Raw genomic sequence first — 22,301 nt, 5'->3', positions numbered from 1 at the left:
TAAAATATAAACAATAAAAACATCAAGGTCAGCAGATCAAAGCAAACAACCTGTTTCACTACAATATCAAGTAACAATAAAATATAAAAATTATTGAAAAAATGACAAAGAGTCTTATACAATTGTTCGCAAAACAATTATATAAAACTCTTTTTCTAAGGCGGATGGTATAGCATTATACGTCATACCCACTGTAATGTAGCATTATACTTCATACCCACTGTAACACACTTGCAATAATACGCATCATGAACTCCAAATATATTTTAGTAATAATCATATTACAATATTTTCCAACATAAATTATTGAACTAACCCAGACGGTCAACTAACTTCAATGGAATGCCGAATATGAAACCCTTATCCGTTTACAGCCAATAAATTGCTTACTACATACAAACCATTATGGGAACCAAATATGCCAACAGGCGTACAAACTTACATACTTACGTGTATGCATAGCCTTAACCAAAGTACTCACATTGATCTGCCGACGTTGCTAAATAACATATACAAAACTACATGTATAGAGTCAAGCATACTAAACTACATGTATACAAAGACTGCATACAAACATACATGTACTCATACCCCATTTTCAATGTACATATTTTTAGTTATTAGTATTAAGATATTTATGAATGTATAGGTTAAGTAAATTACTATATAAGACAAAGAATTTATTGAATAAACAGAGATTTAATGTTTGCACATCAAAGTAGCAACTTGTCTTTTCATTTCCACACTTTCAACTTGTCTTCTACGTCCTACAAGTGACCCAAGGACAACGTGAGTACTCTTTTTTTTATTTTATGATTAGAGATTTCACTTGTTGCTTCTTCCTCAAGTAATGCTCCTGTGCAAAGCGCCGCCGTTGCGGTTAATACCGTTGATATTAAAAACTTGATCATACGGGAGAAGCTCGCTGAAGGATTGATCAAAGCTAAGTATGCACGAACGAAATGGTCACTGACATCATGACGAAGCTTGTCAACAATTCAAAACTATCTAAGTTTGTTGGGCAGTATGGTCTTTCTTAATTTGAATTAAATTTTTATTAATACTGTTAAAAATACATATACATAAGTATAACTTTTGGGTAAGGGTGTTGTAATATAAAATGTAACATACATGTATCAGTATATCGATTTATCGGTAGACAAAAGTTATCACTATTAAATGTGTATCTCTCCCTTTACACAATCCTTCAGAATCAGAGAGACGTGCTTTTCACTTCGTTTTGAGAATTGGAAGAGAACAGACGTGTGATAAGGGTTGATCACATTCACCACGGCGGATACAGACCACAGCTACAGCAAAGCACAATCGTAGCCATGCATTGGCTACTTGATTACAATGGCAGCTACAGTGGCAGCGCTGTTTCGAACAGCTGATGTATTTTAATATTTTATTGTCAATACCAGCGTCCCGCCAAGTTGATTAAAATTGTGGAAATAAATATAAATTAAAAAGTCCGCTACGTGAATTAATGGAATTAAAATAACTTCTATTCTAATTCAACAAATTCATTATAATCAAAATAACCTAATACAGGAAAATACTCCTAATGGCAAGCTGATACACATGATTCTGGTATTACCATTCGGTACTGGTGGAAATACCATTTCCGGTGGGCAGAAACCTGGAATCTGGGACTTCTATAAATAGACACTTCCATGAAATCAAATCCCCAAAAAAAGTGCAGAGAAAATAAAATGAACGAAGTTGTGCAAAATATCAGTAATTTTGTGGCTACTATTGCCAAGGTATCCCACATCACTTATTTAGCAAATGAAATATTTTTGATGTGTAAAAATAGACGACGGACGGTTCGCCCTGTGAACCTGACGCGATAAGAAGAGGGATTTTTTAAGACATGCTTCCAACAGTTGCAGGAAAAAGATGAAGAGCATTTTTTTAAAGTAACGTGAATGAGCACAGAAAACTTTAATTTGTTATTGATGCTACTTAGGGAGAAATTTCGCCGCTTCTCGAACAGAAAAGCAATATGTCCAGAAACGCGCCAGGTTATGACATTGATGTATGTTGTTAGTTGAGTCTTGGTAAAAGGCAATACATAATACTTTTATATATGTATATGCGGATAATTTTAGTATATATTTTTAGGTTCTTAGCTCAAGGCTGTAATTATGTTCTAGCGCGGACTTTTAAGATGGGTGTGTCAACTGTAAAGATAGTTATATACGAAACATGCGATGCTATTATGAGCTACATATCGTATACTTATCACCTCCGAACCGAGCAGAAAAATTCTTTATTAAGAGAGAAACGCCGAATTGCTTAGGAGCTATTGATGATAAACACATCAATATTGTACGCCCATCTAAGAGTGGGACCCTGTATTTCAATTATAAAAAGACTCATAGCATCGTTCTTATGGCAGTATGTGGTGCAAACTACCTCTTTACATATGTAGACATTGGTGCTTTGGTCGCCAAACCTAAAGGTCATTGAAGGAAAATACAGGCCTGTCAGCTCCTCATGGAACTTGGGGGTGGGGAGGGATGGATGATCTGAAGGTTTAATGTGGCCATATAAATCGTTCCCGAGATGGTCGGGCTAGCACCTTAATGGAGCTGTGTTACCGGAGCGTACCGGATCTGTATCCGGCAAAGGACCATCACATCGATAACACTCACAAAGCCTTCGGGGAGTAACCTCATCGCTACAACCACACCAACAACAACAGGCCTGTCAAAGCACTGCCCTCAGAACCGCTACTGGCTGTCTTCTTATGTCCCCAGACCAACACCTACACAATGAGGCAAGAATACTCCCAATTAGGGAGATAAATGAAATGCCAACCAAACAGTTCCTGTTGCAGCGTGCTAAGTCATATTATATGCAAGTTCACTCACTAGCTGACGTCTACACGAAACATCCTGGGTATATCCCAGAATAGGCATCGTTGTTGTTATAGCGAAAAAAATCAACCATCATCCGTCTTTTGTGGGATATTAACCAACTAAGCCCAGGCAGTATCATGACATTCCCGTAACCGATTCAAATTGATTGGTTTGCTTTTTACTTGCGATTCTTCTTGGCGAACATTTTGAAAGTTTCTTTTTAGAGACTGGTTTTTTACCAAATTTATTTGAATTTTTCTTTTTGATTTTGATTGAAATATCTAATTAAACAGATATGTTGAATTGCTGAATGCTGGTACTGCAAGTATTTATATAATACTGGATGACTTTTTTGTGGAGTTTTTGTAGTAACAACTGTAGAAGTTTCTCGCGGCTTCTACAAAAAGGCGGATGCTTCGGCGTCGGGCGTTACATGCAACGCTATGAGAGTTGTGGAAGATTAAAATGCTGTTTAATGTCATTTATCAATACTGTGTATTTGCCTTAAACTATTATACCATTTTGTACTATGTCATCTCTATCATAACTTGTTATCGATATTTTTGTAATAATAAATCGTTGAAACCTTGGTGTTTGCCATCGCTTTGTTTGGCCAAAAAAGTTGATATAAATACGGCAAAAAAAGTCACGTTATATCACGCGAGTAAATCGAAACGTAAAATACCAGGAAATAAACTGGCAAAGCCTGTCATAAAAAGCCTATTCATCCTGAGTATCGATAGCGTAATAAGAGTGGTTCAGAGTATTGTGAAGGATTCCTTATCGGAATTAAGCGCAATGCAAGATTGGGAACCAAAAATACGTACAGCTAAAGCAAACAGGCATAAGGAAGCTAACAAAGCTGTGTTAGCTCATCCAATTAAGCCAGCAAAACAAATGCCTCCTATGCAAGGCATTTTAGTTAAAAGAAATACATATATGTATTCTGTAAGGGTAAAATCCCTCAAATTAGCTTTTCATAAACTATCTGGTACCATCGTAATAGTGTCGCTCACAATGACGTATTTAATTGTGAATATTATAAACAGAAAGAACCAAATACACGATAATACGTCATGAGCATTGAAATATAGCATGTAAGAGAGAATAAGATATATGTGTGGGGTGAAACATGAAAATGACGATTGGCAATGATGGCTCGGCATTTTCATGTTTCACCGCCATCATTATAATTTTGCCGACTATAAGCTGCGAACGTGTGCATAAAAGTATAATATTTCAAATAAAGAGAAACATAATTTTGGCACATTAAATCGGGTGCGAGTATTTTATTAAAATTTTGATGGAAGTTAAAGAGTGGCGACGTCGACCACCACGTACTTAACATATTATTGAAAGGACTCTTGGCAGGTAACTTAAAGCGTGAGTTTCCCGAAGTAACAATTTGTATTATAAAGAATACAAAGGTGTGTATGCAGTTTTAGTCGACACATCCAATTCAAAACATTTTGAAAACCTTACTATGAAGAGTGGGCACATCTTATGGTCGAAAATTAGAAACTTAGGAATTGAAGGTATCAAAGAGGTAAAGGCTTTAGGGAAATCATTATACAAAATATTTTTTGAGACTGCGGTAACAGCGAAATTAAATTTAAAATTCTGAGGTTGCCGTTTTTGATAGAATCGTTCCCCTCTACATCGTATACACGCTGGAGGCAAAAAATAATTCAGCTGAACTTATGGTCCAAAATTAGAAACTTAGGAATTGGAAATGTCTAATTAAACAGAAGTGGTGAATTGGTGAATCCTGGTACTGTAAGTATTTATATAATACTGGATAAGGAAGTTGACTTTTTTGTGGAGTTTTTGTTGTAACAACTGTACAAGTTTCTCGGAGCTTCTACAAAATGGCGGACGCTTCGGCGTCGGGAGTTACATGTAACGCTATGAGAGTGGTTGAGAGTATTGTGAAGGATTCTTTATCGGAATTAAGCGCAATGCAAGAACCGAAAATACGTAGAGCTAAAGCAAACAGGCATAAGGAAGCTAACAAAGCTATGTTAGCCCATCCAATTAAGCCAGCAAAAGAAATGCCTCCGATGTAAGGAATTTTAGTTAAAAAAGCTACAGTCAAAGTAAGGAATGGTATTGTTGGGGTAAATGTAGATGGTAATGGTGTGTCCAAAGGGGCGATTCTGAAGGTAGACAGCACTAACAATACAACTTTACCGGAAGGCAATACAAATGAGGAAATAGACAGTATGGAGGAGGAAAATGAAGAATATAAGGCCATTGTCTGAAGTAAATGGGGTGATTAATGTAAATTTGGAGGAAAACAAAAAAGGGAATAAGGACAGGGAAACATTTTTTTTATAAATATTACAAAGGTGTGTATGCAGTTTTAGTTAATACATCCAGTTCAAAACATTTTGAAAACCTTACTATGAAGAGTGGGCTCATCTCATGGTCCAAAATTAGAAACTTAGGAATTGAAGGTATCAAAGAGGTAAAGGCTTTAGGGAAATCATTATACAAAATATTTTTTGAGAGTGCGGTAACAGCGAAATTTGTACTTCTTAAATATAAAATTCCGAGGTTTCCGAGGTTAATAGAATCGTTACCCCCTACATCCTATACACGCTAGAGGCAAAAAATAATTCAGCTGTAAAGCTGATGCATACATCGACCAACTCGGTTTACCTGCGCTGTATGTCTAAGATGGCAGATTTTCAAGCAAAATTGAACAAGTCTGAAAAAGATGTAGAGGATCGAGCCGAACGCGAGCCAATAGAATTGAGGTGAACTGGTCAGCGTGAGATGATGCTTGTAGTAGGAAATACTTAGTAAGTATAGTTAAGTCAAAGAGGCGCTTAAATAGGGAATCTGGAATTGTAAGTCACCCTGTGACATTTCATGTGTTCCATAATTTTTGTATTCTTTGTTTGCATTGTATTCGTCCATTTACTTTACTCTGTATTTGACCATATATTTTACTCTGTATAACTTGACATATATATGTATTTAACTAACGGAATTTGATCATACGATTTGAAGATATAAAAGGCACAATATAGGGATAACGTTGTATTAGATTTGCAGACGTGCCAAGCAACACAATTATAAAACAAGCAAATATTTAACGTTAGGACATAAATGTACTAGAACTTTCGTATCGTATTAAAGTTTATATCACCGAAAATTATCGTTTTCATTTTTCAACATATGTAATAGCCATAACAGGAATCTTCAAAATAATGCAGCTCTGATTTATCAGCTTTAATAAAGACAATATCTGATATTTTGAGGATACTCCAATAGAATACAAAATCGTGAAATTTCAATTCAAATCCTATTATAAATTCCTTACTATAACAACCTTATAAATAGCAAGTGAGAAAGGCTTATAAATATATTCTTTAAAGGTTTTAATAAGCTTCCTACTAATATAAAGTTTGAACATTCGAAAACTTTCAAAAAGGCTGCTAGTGTAATAATACCTAACACGTCGTAAGTCTAATGATGTAAGTTATAGAATGTAAACAGGACATTAAGTGCTCAATAGCTTGTATAGATTAACTCTGTGACGAATATATTTTAACACATCACTAGTGATAGTGATTTTGCAGCTACTGATGTAGACCAGTAAACACATGTGGGACTGAACTAATTAATACCAATAAAATATCTATTCGCAGACATGCAAACCTCATTGCAAGACTCATTGTTGGGGCAAATCAAGACTTAGCGCCATATTCCAGCTGTAATCGTCGATGGTGTCGAACAACTACCATCGCGGGTTGAACAAGTTGTTGAACAACGTACACTCGAGGAAGTACTTCGAAAATTCCACGCGCATTGCTTGCCTCAGCGAAACGTTGTAATGGAGTCATACAAATTCAATGTGATGGTCCAAAAAGAACACCAACCCTTCAATGAATTTGAAACGAAGTTGCGCACACAATTACGCTACTGTGAATTTAAGTGTGAATGTGGCCGCTTATATGAGGACCGAATGCTGCGTGATCGCATTGTGGTTGGTGTCTTTGACAAAAAATTGCAGCTCAAACTGTTGGATGGCCGTGACGAAGATCTAATGCGCGTTATCACGACATGCAAAACATATATATATATACAGAGCTGTCGCATGACACATGGCTATCCCGAATACAAATATGTACCGGCACACTATTGAAAAGTGAAGGATTGGAAACGAGTGCTTTTCAACCAATCCTCCATGCGTTAGCACTAGTTGTTCAGGAGTGTTTAAAAATTGAAGATATTCAAAATATTTTGAAAATATGCAAAGATGAAGTAAAATATTTTAAATCGAGCACTATAGCTACTGCAAAGCTTTTGGCAGAGCAGAGTACTCAAACTCCTTTAAAATTAATTCAGGAAGTTTCGACACGTTGGAACAGCTGCTATTCTATGATATGCCGACTTGCGCGAATAAAAGATGCAGTAAGTATTACTCTTCTTAATTGTGGTAAAGTAATTTTAAAGCTATTTGATGATATTAAGCGACAACTTTTCAGCTTATCCAACGTAATATCATCTCTTATCATTCCACTTATATGTGGGTTGCATATAGAACTGCAGCACATGAGCAGGAACATCAAATCCTCGGAAGGAAAAATTTTCTTGCGGCTATTAAAAACGCTGTACAAAAAATACTGTTCGTATTTGAAGAGCAGGTCATACCGCAGGTGGGTTCAATATTGGATCCCTTGTTCAAAAAAGAGGGCTTTAAAAGCACCGAAAATGCCTGGAATGCTTTCAAAGCGTTGGAGGTTGAAATGTGCGCATTATCTTCGCCGCAAGCTGCGAATAACGTAGAACAACCGGACGAGTCAATTGACCTACACCCCGATCCAACGCCAGATAACCCTAGCACGTCGGAATTGGCTGCATTGGTTAGGAATCAACTGTATTTGGAAGAGGTCAATTTTGACTAAAAATCTTGGAAGGTGGGTGCACACATTTTTTTTTTTTTTTTTTTTTTTTTTTTCGTTTAAATATACAAAGTTAACAAAATTAACAAAAAATTTTTTTTTTTTTAAATTTGCAATAAAATACAATTTGAGCCGTTACTTATGTATGCGCAAAAGTATCTTTGCATACGAGCATTGTCAGTTAAGTTGGAGAGGGTCTTCAGCAAAGCCGGGTTAATTGCGAATGACCATCGCTTTAAAATTAAATCTAAAACGATAGCAAATTAAGGCCCCTATTATGATCATTTTTCGATCTTCGATCTTCGCTGGCTATCGAACATCGAAAATCGATGTTGAAATTGGTATTATGACATCTAATCTCTGTCGAAATTTTCGTTCTGTATTTAATTTTGAAGCGAATAGAAATTTGTTGTCGACGCTGTATCGAATTAGAATAAAATTGTTTGAAACGTAAGTTTTTTGTGTTTATCTTCTACTTTTTTGCTATCTAATAGTAATTTCAAACTATTTGTATTAATCGTATATATTGTATAATGCTTTATTTTTATTAAAATTAATATCTACACAAAAATTATTTAAAAGAAAATGTTATTTTCATGATGACAAATTTAATAATAATGAAAATTTTTGAAAATAGAAAAATCAATATTGAAAATTTAAATATTGTAAAACATATTAAAATTACAAAGTTCAAAGTAACATAATAACCAAGTTAAATAAAAATAATTGAGTCAATATAATTTAAGCTACATATAGGTCCAAGGTCGTGAATACAAAACAACTGCTTGGAAGACCGGTTTCAAAAATTGTACAAAATCCGTTTATAACACAAGGAACTTGCAGAAAGGATCAGGTGGAAAAAATCCCGAGTGCATTCTCGTACCCGATGCTAAGTTGAGACAATCCCTAGCGCAAAATCTGAGAATTGTTGCCAATTTCAAAAAGGTTGGAATATACTTGGCTCTTGTGCATTGTTGCAGCCATTCATCTTCACTGGTAGCAAGTCCATGAATGCTTCGATGGTCATTATGGAGTTTAGTTTTTAACACATTTAACAGCATGTTTAGAAAGTTACAACGTTTAGAAAGCTACAATTACGCGTTGAAATCCATTTCAGCGTTTTATACTTCTGGCTAGTTGCAGTACTTTAGCTTTTTTCTTCATAATAAATAATTTTGCTTTTATTTTATTTGACAGATGATGGGAATGTGTTTTTCTGAACGGTTGAATTTATCGAATTATCGAACAATGACACTAGTCTTGATCGAATGAGTGTCATAATACCGAATGAAAATTCGTTCTATCAGCTCTTTCGACCACAGTCGAGGATCGAATTTGTCTCATAATAGGGGCCTAATTTTGTACAAAATAATGTACAAGCCTAAGGGCCGTTTTCTCGAATGCCTGCTAAAATTTATCTGCTCTTAAAACAAAATTTTTTTTTGCAGTGCCTTTTACTTTATCCTCCCGATAAAATTTAGCAGGCTGTCAATCCATCCTTTAAAATTTATCGATTCGACTAACCATCTGTATTGTTTACAAAGGCAAAACAGCTGATTGAAACTTGCATTTATTTTCATTTTTGAGTCAATAAATTTTAATAAAATTTAAAATTGCTTTGGAAAGCCGGCGTGTATTTGATATTCACGCTCTGGAAGAAGCATATGAAGAAACCTGTGACCGCCACCTAAATAAAAGAACTTTTCGTAACCGAACTGATTACTTTGAAGAATACTCGGAGGATGAATTCATCAAGAAATTTCGGTTGACAAAGTCCACCTGCATGAAAATTTTAAACCGAATTGAGGGCGCTACTAGGACCCGCACTAAAAGGTAAGTAGCACATACCTCAAGCCGTGTTTGCATTTGTGCTCCTCAGCAACAGGAGCAAAGGAAGTTATGTTGCACTCATGAACCACATTTTAACTTGGAAAAAGTGTTTGGACGTTGCCAATACCACAACCCTTAATTGCTTAACCTTGGCTTTTGCCTTTTTAACCACTATTTCCCAAGCGCTGTACAAGTTAATGTTTCAGCAAAAACTAAGCTGTTATTAACACTTAGGTTTTATGCCACTAGAAATTTTTTGATAACAGTTGCCGACTTTTGCGAAGTCAGCGAACTACCTACTGCAAGCTTCGCTAACCAAGGAATATGTAAGATTTTCAGATGCAGCTCTCATGCAACAGACTGTTCTAGTATTTTACAAAATCACATTTATTAACAAAATACTTTTTTTTTTTAAGATTTGCAATAAAATACAATTTGAGCCGTTACTTGTGTATGCACAAAAGTATCTTTGCATACCAGCATCGTCAGTTAAGTGGGAGAGGGTCTTCAGCAAAGCCGGGTTAATTGCGAATGACCGTCGCTCTAAACTTAAATCTCGACTTCTCGTTGAACAGCTGCAGACATCGGACGCATTTTTAAATACGTATCTTTTTTCTTGCGTGAAAACTGTTGCTGACGACATTTGGTAAAGGAAAATTTTCGTAAAAATAAGTTTCAGACTTTTTTGCTCGTTTGTGTGCCCAGAAGTGGAGTATTAATGTGTATTCATTTCATTCTTAATTTTTATTATTCTTTTTTATTGATATCATGTTGGTGTAGGAGATATGGAGGGTGGAGATCCTGGTGGTGGTCAGGTTAGTATTTTGGGTGATTTAAATGAGCTTATGTATGTTAGGGCACGGCTGGATCTCGTTTTGATGATTTGAATTTAATGGAGGATTTACTATCTAGTTTTTCTAGGAATGAGCTTTGTATTAGAAAGACGAAAAGGAGAAAGATTAAGGCTGAGGTTAGGAAAAATGCTAAAAGGGCTGCAAGGTATGTTTTTGCGTAATAAAAATTATGAAAATAAGAGTAATTGTTCTTTTGGTTGTCATGGTGTTTTAACACACATAACCTCAAATCAAGTTTCTAATAATGTATGTGAAAATTTATTTCTAACATAACCTCTGATGATAAAATAGAGGCTATGGAAAAGGAAGTTTGAATATAAATTGTGAAAGTTTTTTGGCTGATAAGGCTAAAAATCATATTGAAAATGAATTATTGAACATAACCTCAAAATACAAAATGGTGGTTATGGAAAATGGAGTTTTGAATAATGATGGTGAACGTGTAGGTTTGAATTTAACCTCAAATGGTGTATCTGGTTTAGATTGTAATAGTTATGGTGATAGTGGTGAAAAAGATTTGAATATTACTTTGAATTCTAATGGTGAATATAGTGTAGCTACTAACTTTGTTGGGGTGAAGATGATATTACAAAAGAAGCTAGAAATATTTTTTCTGGCAATAATTCTGATGGTGTTGAACATACAGACCAATTCTAAATATTCTTGCGGAATTTTGTTCTCGCGGATTTTTTTTATTCCCGCGGAAAAATTCTTCCAATTCTTTTCTCCTAGGGAGAAGAATAATTGGGGAATAGGAATTTCGAATTTTCGTAGTCAGCTGTTTTGTTACTTGAAATTTCGTTGCGCATTGCTTATTTTGTTTAAAAAATTGAAAAGTTTAATTATTGTTGCGAATTTGTTTGAAATTAAGAAATAAGGTACAAACAATGCACATTATTGCATTTCATGTGGTATTCACTGGAATAAGTAATGATTTGGTGCCACAGCAACATCAACAGAGGAGCATAAGAAGAAGACGGTGGGATAACACAAATCCGCCGGAGTTGCATGCATCCATTCTGCAAAGCAATTTTCTGGCGGCCAAGTCGAGTTGAGTTCGCCTTTCGCCATATGCCATAATCTATTTAAGCCTTCTTAAAAATTTCTTGCGCAATTTCTGGATGGCTGCATCAAATATACGAAGAGCTCTTCCGTTGCTTATGATATACTTTTCGACTTAAAATAATTAATATTGTGGTTGTTGTTGTTGTTGCATTAACAGTGAGATATTGTGGTAGAATGTAAATACATATTTTAGCACAAATTTGTACAAATAAGTGTTTTTTCTTAAAAGAACGAATTTCTTTTAAATATTTTGATGTATTCCCTATAATTTAACTAGTGAAAAAACTCCTATGAAATGGCAGCGAAATCTCCCTCTCCCTCACATTCATAATACCTACTTTTCTCCCATAACCGGTTTCCGCTTTTTCGAACATTGTTCAGAATAGGAGGGAAGGGAGAAGTGAAAAAACTCACAAGGAATTTTTATTTAGAATCGGACTGATAATGTTTTTAATAATAATTTTGTTAGGGTGAAGTTCTTGAGACAAATGATGCTAGGAATGTTGGTTTTCATAATAAACCAGAACATGATGTAATTTACTTTTACTTTTTTTTATTTTTTATTTTTATTTTTTTTTAATTATAATGGTTTGCCTGCTGTTTTGTTTCATACTTCTAAGTCAAGTCTTTTTAAAAATATTAACGTTAAAAATGGACTTTTTTCGGAATAAAATTAAGGCTTTTGATATTGTTGGTGTTAAGGATGTTATTGTTACGGGAAGAACGCCTTATAAAATTGTTTTTGAAAGTGTAGAAATGGCTAATGCTTGTTTAGATAACAAGAGTTTGCGTGATGCTAATATAATATCATTTATCCCTAAGTCCTTTTTGCAGACGTGTTGTTAGAAATATTCCTGAGGAATTAACTGATGAAGAAATTTTTTAAAATATTTGTTCAGATATCAATGTAATTGGTGTTTCTAGGATTAAAAGAAGAGATAGAGATAATAAAACTAGATTTTGGCCAACTGAGACAATTAAGATTTTTTTGAAGGGTGTAAACTTCTTTCTGGTATTACAATTTTTTATACTAATTTCAAAGCTTTCCATTATTTACCCCCAGCTAAGCAATGTTTGAACTGTGGTAGACTTGGTCATACTAAGTTAACCCTTAATTAGTCGCGTGGGGTTAAGACCATTTCAAATTAAAAAAACAATGTGATGTAATGCTTGCAGAGCGCTCGCTCTCTTTCTAGCTTTCTAACTCTTTGTTGTGAGTACAAATTAGTATAGATCAAAACATCGACGCGTGTACACCTGTCGCTACTGTTTTATGCTCTGACCCCACGCGACTAGTTACGTAAAATTTTCCTTCGGAGGTGAGTTGTTGTGTTTCGGGTTTTTCTTAGTAAATATATTTGTTTTTGTCTGTAGCTATGCTTTGTTAGAATGCGTATTCTATTTTCGTTATTATTTCGATAGATTTTCCCTGATTTTCTTTAAATTTGCTATTTTGAAATGGATAAAGAAAGGCAAATACTGCAATGCCTGGATGAGTTGTCGGATATTGAGGAAGATGTTGGTGGTTCTTCGTCCGAAAGCGAGTTTGCAAATTTCGCTATTGAAGAAAGTTCTCATGATTCGGAAAGCGAAATTTCAGACACCGAAGACAGCGAAAATACTGAATTATCTTTTGGTAACTATTATTTATCCAGGCATAATCCAAAAAATGCATCAAAAGTGAAATGGTATAAAGCACCGCCATCAAGTGCAGTTAGGACGCGAGCCCACAACATAATTCTTCATTTACCGGGAGTTAAACAGCATGCAAAAAATGCTAAATCTCCTCTAGAATGCTTCCGACTCTTTTTTGACAATGAAGTTATTGAACTTATGGTCCTAAACACTAATTTATATATCTCGAAATTAAAAGATAAGTTCAAACGAGATCGTGATGCGCTTCCAACTGATGCATTGGAAATAAACGCATTTTTGGGTTTATTGATTATGGCTGGAGTCCTAAGAGCTTCTCACTTGAATTTTTTAGATTTGTGGGCACAAGATGGATCTGGCATAGAAATGTTTCGGCTTACGATGTCTCATAGACGTTTTTTGTTTTTATTACGCTGTTTGCGCTTTGATAATACCTCAGATCGAAAAGAAAGACAAAAAATTGACAATTTAGCAGCTATAAGAAATCTGTGTACAATTTTAGAAAACAAGTTTTTAACAGCTTATTCCGCCAGTGAGAATTTGACTATAGATGAGCAATTGATTGGTTTTCGAGGTCGTTTTAAAGGTAAAGTTTACATGCCTAATAAACCTAATAAGTATGGCATAAAAGTGCAAGCCATGGTTGATTCGAAAACATATTATTTTTACAAGTTTGAAGTATACTCGGGTAAGCAGCCAGATGGAGAGTATCAGGTGTCTAATTCTCCAGATGAGATAGTGAAACGCCTAGTTCAGCCAGTGAAAGGCAGTGGTCGCAATATAACGACTGACAATTGGTATACTAGCGTTAAACTGGCTAAGGAGTTGCTAACTCCAGAATATAAATTGACCCTTGTTGGTGCATTGAATAAACGAAAGCCTGATATCCCTTGTGAATTCCTACCAAGCAAAAACAGAGAACAATTTAGCTCACTATTTGGATTTCATAATCAAATTACGATGGTATCTTATGTTCCTAAGCCAAAGAAAGCCGTAGTTCTCCTTTCAACAATGCATAATGATAATGCCATTGAAGAAGCAACAGCCAGCGCTCAGAAACCAGAAATAGTTACATATTATAATGGTACCAAATGTGGTGTTGATTGTAATGACCAACTTTGTGCCACTTACAACGTTGGGAGGAGAACGAGAAGGTGGCCGATGGCTGTATTTTTTCATCTGATAAACATATCTGGCATTAACGCATTTGTTGTACATAAAGCAAATACTGATAAGAGCGACACACACATAAGGCGCATTTTTTTGAAAAAATTAGCTACAACACTTGTCGAGGACCACCAGAAAAGACGAGTTCGCCAATCTGCTATTCCCAGGTCAATAAAAAAACGTCTTTCTGAAGTACATAATGTGCACGGGCCGCCGCAACAATCAACAGCTAAACGCGGACGCTGTTCATCATGCCCCAGAAAGGATGACAAGAAAGTGGCATCTAAATGCCACAATTGTGGCAAATTTATTTGCCAAAGATGCTCTAAGCCATTATGCACAGAGTGCATTAAGCAAGACGTGACTGATAGCTCAGATTAACTTTTTATATTTTTTTAACTCTGTTATGGCAAAAATGAAATGTTTTAAGATGAATTTGAAATTAATTATTTTTTAATTTAAGTTAAAAGTGAAAGTTACCTTTTAGTTTTTTGAAATACTTAATAATAAAGTATGTTTATGTTTATGAAAATTCTAAATCGTTTTATTTAGTTTTTATTATTATTTTTCTAAGTTTTGTTTGGGGTCACCAGAGACCCCACGCGACTATTTGTGTGATTTTCTTCATGCGACTAATTAAGGGTTAAGTTGTAGGACTAAAACGCGTTGTATATTAAGCAGAATTGAGGGTAAGTGCGCTGAGAAATGCACAAATCCCAAGTGTATTCTCTGTGGTGATGGGAATCATGTATCTATTAATAGGAATTTATGTCCTAGGTGGCAGAAAGAGAAGGAGGTTATTGAGGTTATGACTAGTAAAAAGATTAGTAAGAAAGAAGCGTTTAATACATATGCACAATAGGTTTGAGTTGTTGGAGGACTTTGATGCTAATTTTCCAGAGTTACCGAGTTCTGAACCAAAGGTTCTTAATAATGATAATGAGATTAATAAGAGGTTTGTTAAGAAAAATTATTGTAAAGTGGCTAAAATACCTGTGCAGGTTGTGAAAGCTATTGAAGTCAAGAAAAGTTTTGCAAAAGTCCGATTGTTCCTTGTTATGAAAGGGCTGGTTGGACTAAGGTTTCAGATATAGATAAGGTAATAAATGCTTTATGTGAAAGATTTCAATTAAATAGAGATGATCCTCTTATTTCTGTTATTGCTAGTTTAAAATACAATGAGGGAGTTGAGTCACTTGAGAATAGGATGGAAAGGATTAGAAATAATCATATTGGTAAACCTGAATCTAAAACGATAGAAAAATTAATTATGTACAAAATAATGTACAAGACTAAATAGGAGACTTGAAAGATGACACTGCGTTTTCTGTAGGTATCGTCGACTAGAACAGGAACCTTAATTTTCCAAACTCGTCTAAAATCTTTACATACTTGAATTTCATATTTAAAAAAATTAATACGTATGTACATTTGTGTCCACACAACTATGCGTCATTTTTTTCAAGTTTTTTATTGCAACCGCCGCATTGCTTGTCGTCAATCTATTTGAATATATATATATTAACTATAGGTGCTAGTTTTAGATAAATTTTCCTCTTACATTTTTACTTATATATTTGAGTTTTTTATTAAATTTGAACTAGATTAGTTCGACTTATTTTATTATTATAAGAGTTATTCATCTTGGTTGTACTATGAAAGGTCTTAGATCTTATTGTACTAATATCTTGTCAATAAATAAATAAAATGAAATACAAGAACCACAAAAACCTATTTTTATAGGTAGTGGGGACAATCGATAGTTTTCCACCTCTACTGGAGAGTGTCGTTTCAGACCGTTAGTTGCGTACTGATCGGAATCACGTTCATTCCGAAAACAATGAAAAATTAATTATTTAATATCAAGCTTCTCATAGGAGAGCTCTGTCTATATGCGAGTTGAAGTAGAATGATTGGAAACGCGTTCTTTCCAACCTCCAAAAAATAAGCAGTACATTCAATTGTGGATTAACATTGTATTTGATAATGTTGAGATATCACTATCAAATACCATTTCAACATTTATGGCAACCCTATTTTATACATACATATATATGACACAGCAGGTTTTTGCGCTGTAAGTTAGTTCAGTTAGTTGATCCTGTTATGTATATATCGGTCTTTTGTAAAGTACTCTTATTTTTAATAAAAGCGAATGAATACTGCAATTCTTATTTGGCTAAATTAATGTATGCGACATTGGAAATCCTTGGATTAATTCAACAGGTTATGGGCCTAGGAAATTTGTCTAATAAGCTTCAACAATAAAAAAGAAATTTAGCCACCTCAAGAATAAATTGCAACAACCATAGTCGTCTTGTCATAGCGTATTGGTCAGGCATTCAAAATGGACTCATTCGGCGACAGAAAAGACGGGAACAATTTCACAGGCCACATTTTAAGAAATTCCTCTAATTATCGTTTATAGAAATTTCAAATTGTAGCCTACATGAAAGCACGTGCATTAACTGATAATATAGAAGGCAGAGCGCCAGCCACAACTGCAACTGAAGAAGTGAGGAATACTTTTGAGCGAAACGAGGGAAAATCCATGAATGCTATTATCCAGTCGTTGGATGCTGAGCATGGAAATCTTATTTTAACATGTAAAACTTCAAAAGAAATGATGGAAAAGCTCGGAAGCATTTATGAAAAGAATTCCGATATCCGAGCAATGAATTTATACGAAGAATTTTTTACAGTGAAAATGCGAGATGATGAATCGGTAGCAGGTTATGTAGCTCGAGTTAATCAACTAGCGTCAGAAATCGAACAGCAAAATGAAAAACTATCCGATAGATTAAAGATGGCACGTATCATTACTGGTTTAACGTCAAATTTTAATAATTATAAAACAGTGTGGTACAACACTAAAGAAAATCGAACGATTAATGCATTGATGTCATCTTTACAGTTGGAAGAAGAAAATCTAAATCGACTAAATGGAGAAGAAACAGCTGGTGTTAGCGCAGCGTTTTCAGCAAAAACTAAGCCGAAACTATTGTCAGCAACCTGGCAACCCTACACCCAAGCACATCATAGACACGATCGAACAGAACAAGAAGAGAGTCGAGTAATAGCGTTCATCGTGTGCAGAGGCAGCTTGTGAAATTAAATACTTTTTTAAACTTTGTAAACTTTTATATTAATAAACTTCACTATTTTTACAAAATCTAAAACTAACCAAAAGGCCTCCTGACAGCCTCAGAAGTGATATGTGATCCACTCCACGTGAAAATAGTTGAAAAATACGATTTTAATCAGCCCTATTCTGCATTTCGACTTGGATTGGAATTTTTTCGATTTTTTAAGTTGCAAATTTGTTGGCGGAAAACTATTTTCTTTTTATTTTTTTATTAATTTATAACAGAATTTTAACAAAAATGTAAGTAAAACTTGTTAAGAAACGTAAAAGGCTTGATGATAATTGTTTTTTATATGTTTCCAGGTCAAAAACGACATGTCGATGTCGAAGTCCTTGGACGTATTTGCCCCGCAAAAGTATCTAACACGTACTTGAAAGCATCCTTATTAAGTCGAAAGTTTTTTTGAACCTAAATAAGAAAATAAGTCATTAAACTTTACCACTTTTGTAGTATGTATACTTGTATATACATATATGTACTGTGTTACACTTTTTGGGTTTATATTTAAAGCAGAAAGCTTTGTTTCAAATAATCAATAATGAAGTTAACATTTTCCAAAATATTTGTATGTTTATGTTTATGTAAATTATTTAAATGTATGTCATTACGTATATTTTCCATTTATAAAATATTTATGTTTGTATGAATGTTTTCGAAAGGGCATACACTTGTTGAACTCGTTACATATTTTTGAAAGGGAAATAAGTGTACGTGACTCGTTGAAAAAAAATATGTAAACGAGTTGTACTTTTGAATTTAAAAAATGAAAACTGAAAAATCAGAATAAAATATTCCGTTGAACAAACAAGACGTTGGCATCCTACACTTTTAAGTTCAATTTCTTAAAATTCGCCACTCATCTCAAATGGATTACACAAATCTCGCAATATTTGCCTTTCCATTCTCGCTTGACCATTTACGTATGCGTTGCTTTCCAACTCCACAAATAATGCCGCGGCTATTGATTCCTGTATAATAGGCAGCTATAATTTGTGTCTGTTCGTTGGGTCCAGTTATATGCCAAACCAAGCTGCCGGAGTAGAGGAAGGTGAAGCGAAAACGTAAACAATCTTTGCGGAAAGAATAAATAAATCTTCATAAAGTTTTTAGGCCAGTGCAATAAAATTAACATCCATAAAATTCAGAAAAAGTCAACTATATTCGTGCAGGAATCCGTTTTAAGAAAACTTGGTGGCCACGGCAGGGAATTGGCCAAAAGAACGACAAAAACACAAATACAATTATGAAAGCACTTCACTCAAAAAAATATAACACTGCGGCAATATATTCTATTGCTTTTTTTTTGTACAAAATGGCGTGGATAATTAAATATAAACGTTTTTCAGTGTTTTTTACAAATTTTCTTTAATTTATTTTGTTCCAATGTTCACATATTCCGTACAAACAGCTGATTTCGAAAATTCTTTTGCTCTTCCTCTTCTCATTACGATTCCGTCGTAATGCAGAATACCCAACTTTTAAACGATTAAAGCGGAGCGTAGAACGGGAACGTAATCGAAATGCAGAATAGGGGTGAATATAAAACGAAAAATTCCATGTGTTTGTGCAAAAATTGAGACTCCACAATTCGTGTTCGAAAAATTGGGACTCCTCTGCACGTTCGTTGTACATTCACATTCGTAGCCGACGTTAATTCGAAAATTTGTCGCGTAGCTAAAAGCAACACCACGAAGTATTCTTTTAACTCTCGTTCGCAGCGAGACAAGAAAATACGTGTAACTATTTGCCAAATCCGTCCGTTAATATAAAATATTTTTGGTATATATATATACATACATACGTAAACTCGTCGAAGTTGACAAACAAAAACGTCGTTTGCTTGTCATTTCGTTCTTTCGTCTACATACGAACTGCTTCTCTTTTGGATACCCTTAAAATCCAAGAAAGCAAAGAATTCCACGCATGAGCATCAACGTTCGATGCAAATACAAAAAAGTTAATATATGTATGTATGTATACGTACATACATACATAACAACGTGAAACTCGATCAGAATCCATAGATTCGTTTGTCTTTGGAAAATAAAGATGTGCCGTAGTCATAGTACGAAATTCTGAAATCGTAATAAATACGTTTTTTTTGTGTAAATGAAAGCTGTGCCGTAGTCATAGCTACGAATAAATATATATAAATAAATATAAAATAAAATAAAATAAAATAAAGAATACGAAATACGATTAGTTTTGGAAAAGCAAAAGTTGTGCCGTAGTCGCAACACGAAAAGTGAACCCAAAATTTGTGTTTGTTTGTTTTTGCAATTTGTGCCGCAGCCACAATATACGAATGCAATAATCGTACATACATATATTCGTCATATTTTTATATTTTGTTATGCTACGATTGTGCCGAAGTCACAAAGCAACGAAATAGAACTCGCCGATATAGTTTTGTTTTGCTACGATTCTTCGATTGAAAAAAGCAAATAGTGTTGTGCTCGTCACACGTACATGTATTAAATCTTCACAAATTTTACTTTGTGCATATTCGCAATTAGTTAGTAATTGGTATTCATTTGTAAAAAAATATAAATGTAAACAATGAAAAATTTTCGATCTGCAAACGTTGCTGAGCTTCGACAGCTATGCAAAAATACAGGACTCGCAAGCGTTGGCAATAAAAATACATTAATTAAACGTTTAGAAGAAAATAAACGAAATGAAGAAAATTTTCAAAGTGCAAACTCAATGTTGTTACAGCGAGTGACAGAACTTGAGCATACGATTCGTGAAATGGCTCAAAAGCAAAATGACGTTGCAATAGAAAATAATTTTGTACCGCATTGTATATCATCGCCGGTAGATATACCCATAAACACAAACGTGCATACAGTGCAATCGATAGTGCCACCAATTCAGTCATCGTTCCCGCAACCACAAATGTCAACGAATACATTGGGAGTTGGTTCCGTTTATAACCAATTTCAAAATGTTCCGAACCCACCATTTACGTATTCAATTCCCGTAACTACAAATATGCACCCGATAACGCAACCAAACGCTAGCTATACGAACAATCCGAGCTACACAACGCGTCCCGTGTACACGAACACGTCGTATATTCCAGACCAACGACTAGGCTGGCAACCGCGTCCGCTGTATAACGTGCGCGATATAGTTGAACTATTGCCATCTTTTGATCCGCTTTCGAATACATCATTAAATGCTACTCAATACGTTCAGCGAATCGAAATGCTGAAAAACACATACGGTATTGACGATTGTATTTTACTATGTGCCGTGCAACAAAAATTGCAAGGGCCTGCCAAACAGTGGGTAGACTCTTTGCCATACATTTACGCTAGGTGGTCTGAGTTCGCAAATCTGATGATAATTGACTTTCCGTGTATTCATAGTATAGCCGATATGCATATGAAAATGTCACAAATGAAAAGAGGTGTAACCGGATCGCCTCAAGAGTTTTATTATCGCATGCTCGCTCTCGGTACAAAGCGGGGTATTTCGGAAAATGATATTGCGATTCATATCATAAACGGAATCAATGACAGTGATATGAAAAAGAAAATATCACACAACTACGCGCGTTGTAACGACTTATTAAATGACATTAATAATTATAACGTACTCAATGAGGTGAAATTATCCGTTCAATATAAACCAAAACCTACATTGAACCAAAATACTATATTCGTTCCGCGTAATACGAACAATACGAATATAAAAACAACCGAAAACATTAAGTGCTTCAATTGCTCAAAAATGGGTCACTATTCGATTAAGTGCCCAGAGCCGCAAAAGAAACTACGTTGTGAAAGTTGTAACCGTACAAATCACGTAACTGAAAAGTGTCCGAAAAATATACAAAATTCCGTTAAAATGATTAGTCAAAATCACGAGCCTACCACGCCTATAGACGATATCTTAAAAGAGATTAGAGTAAACGGGTTACCCACGAATTCATTTATTGATCCGGAAAGCAATCGTACTTTAATTAAACGAACATTCGCTTACAAAATTGATAACCCCACACCATGCGCTGTAACGTTAAATGGGTTTGGTGATGGACAGTTTAAATGTGACGAAAAGATTAACTTTGTCATCGAAATAGACAAACAAAAAGTTAACGTAGAAGCTTTGCTAGTAAACGACGATTTACTAAACGAGAACATTTTGCTTGGAACTGATAGCTTATGTCGAAACGGAAACCGTCTCGTAATCGAAAATGGTTGTTGTCGCGTGGAAAACATTTTGAATATTCGCGCGGGTACAACTATCGACGGAAACGAAATTTTAAAACTCGAAAATCTTTTAAAATCATATCTCGACGTATTTGCTGAAAAAGCAGCAGATCTCGGTCGTTGTAACGTAACGAAAATGAAAATCGAACTTAACTCGAAAACGCCTGTCAATATGAAACCGTATCGAATACCTTTCGCCAAACGAACAATCGTTGCTGAGATTGTTAACGATCTTCTCGAAAATTAAATCATAAGACCATCCGAATCTTCGTACGCATCACCAATCGTTCTTGTAGAAAAACAAAATGGTGAACATCGACTCTGCGTAGACTATAGATGTCTAAATAAAATAACGAAACGAATGTCATATCCGATGCCGATCATGGATGAACACTTCGCTCAACTCGCAGGTAATAAGTATTACACTACTCTAGATTTACGTATGGGGTATTATCAGATTGAGCTAGACGAAGAATCGAAACAGTTTACTGCATTTGTCACCAACGAAGGGCACTACGAGTTTAATAGAATGCCCTTAGGGTTGGCCAACGCTCCGGCCATATTCCAAACCGTTATGAATCGATTAATA

General features: G+C 34.9%; 1 protein-coding gene across 5 annotated transcripts in view; it reads right to left on the bottom strand.

The window, feature by feature from the left end:
* The window catches only part of Pbp95 (proximal sequence element A Pbp95), a 207,234-nt gene that overhangs the window by 159,553 nt on the left and 25,380 nt on the right, over nt 1-22,301 (bottom strand). The window contains exon 6 of one of the 5 annotated variants that reach the window (XM_067790925.1): nt 326-17,903. The exons of the other annotated variants lie outside the window; for them this stretch is intronic. The gene's annotated coding sequence lies outside the window, so the exon portion shown is untranslated. Of the gene's footprint in view, nt 1-325; nt 17,904-22,301 lie in introns of those variants that run through there. 5 annotated transcript variants of the gene reach the window in all.

This window comes from Eurosta solidaginis, chromosome 1, assembly GCF_040869045.1.
Source record: "Eurosta solidaginis isolate ZX-2024a chromosome 1, ASM4086904v1, whole genome shotgun sequence".
Taxonomy (NCBI): domain Eukaryota; kingdom Metazoa; phylum Arthropoda; class Insecta; order Diptera; family Tephritidae; genus Eurosta; species Eurosta solidaginis.
Note: the sequence above shows the minus strand (reverse complement) of the source record. Positions and strands in the feature narration are given on the sequence as shown.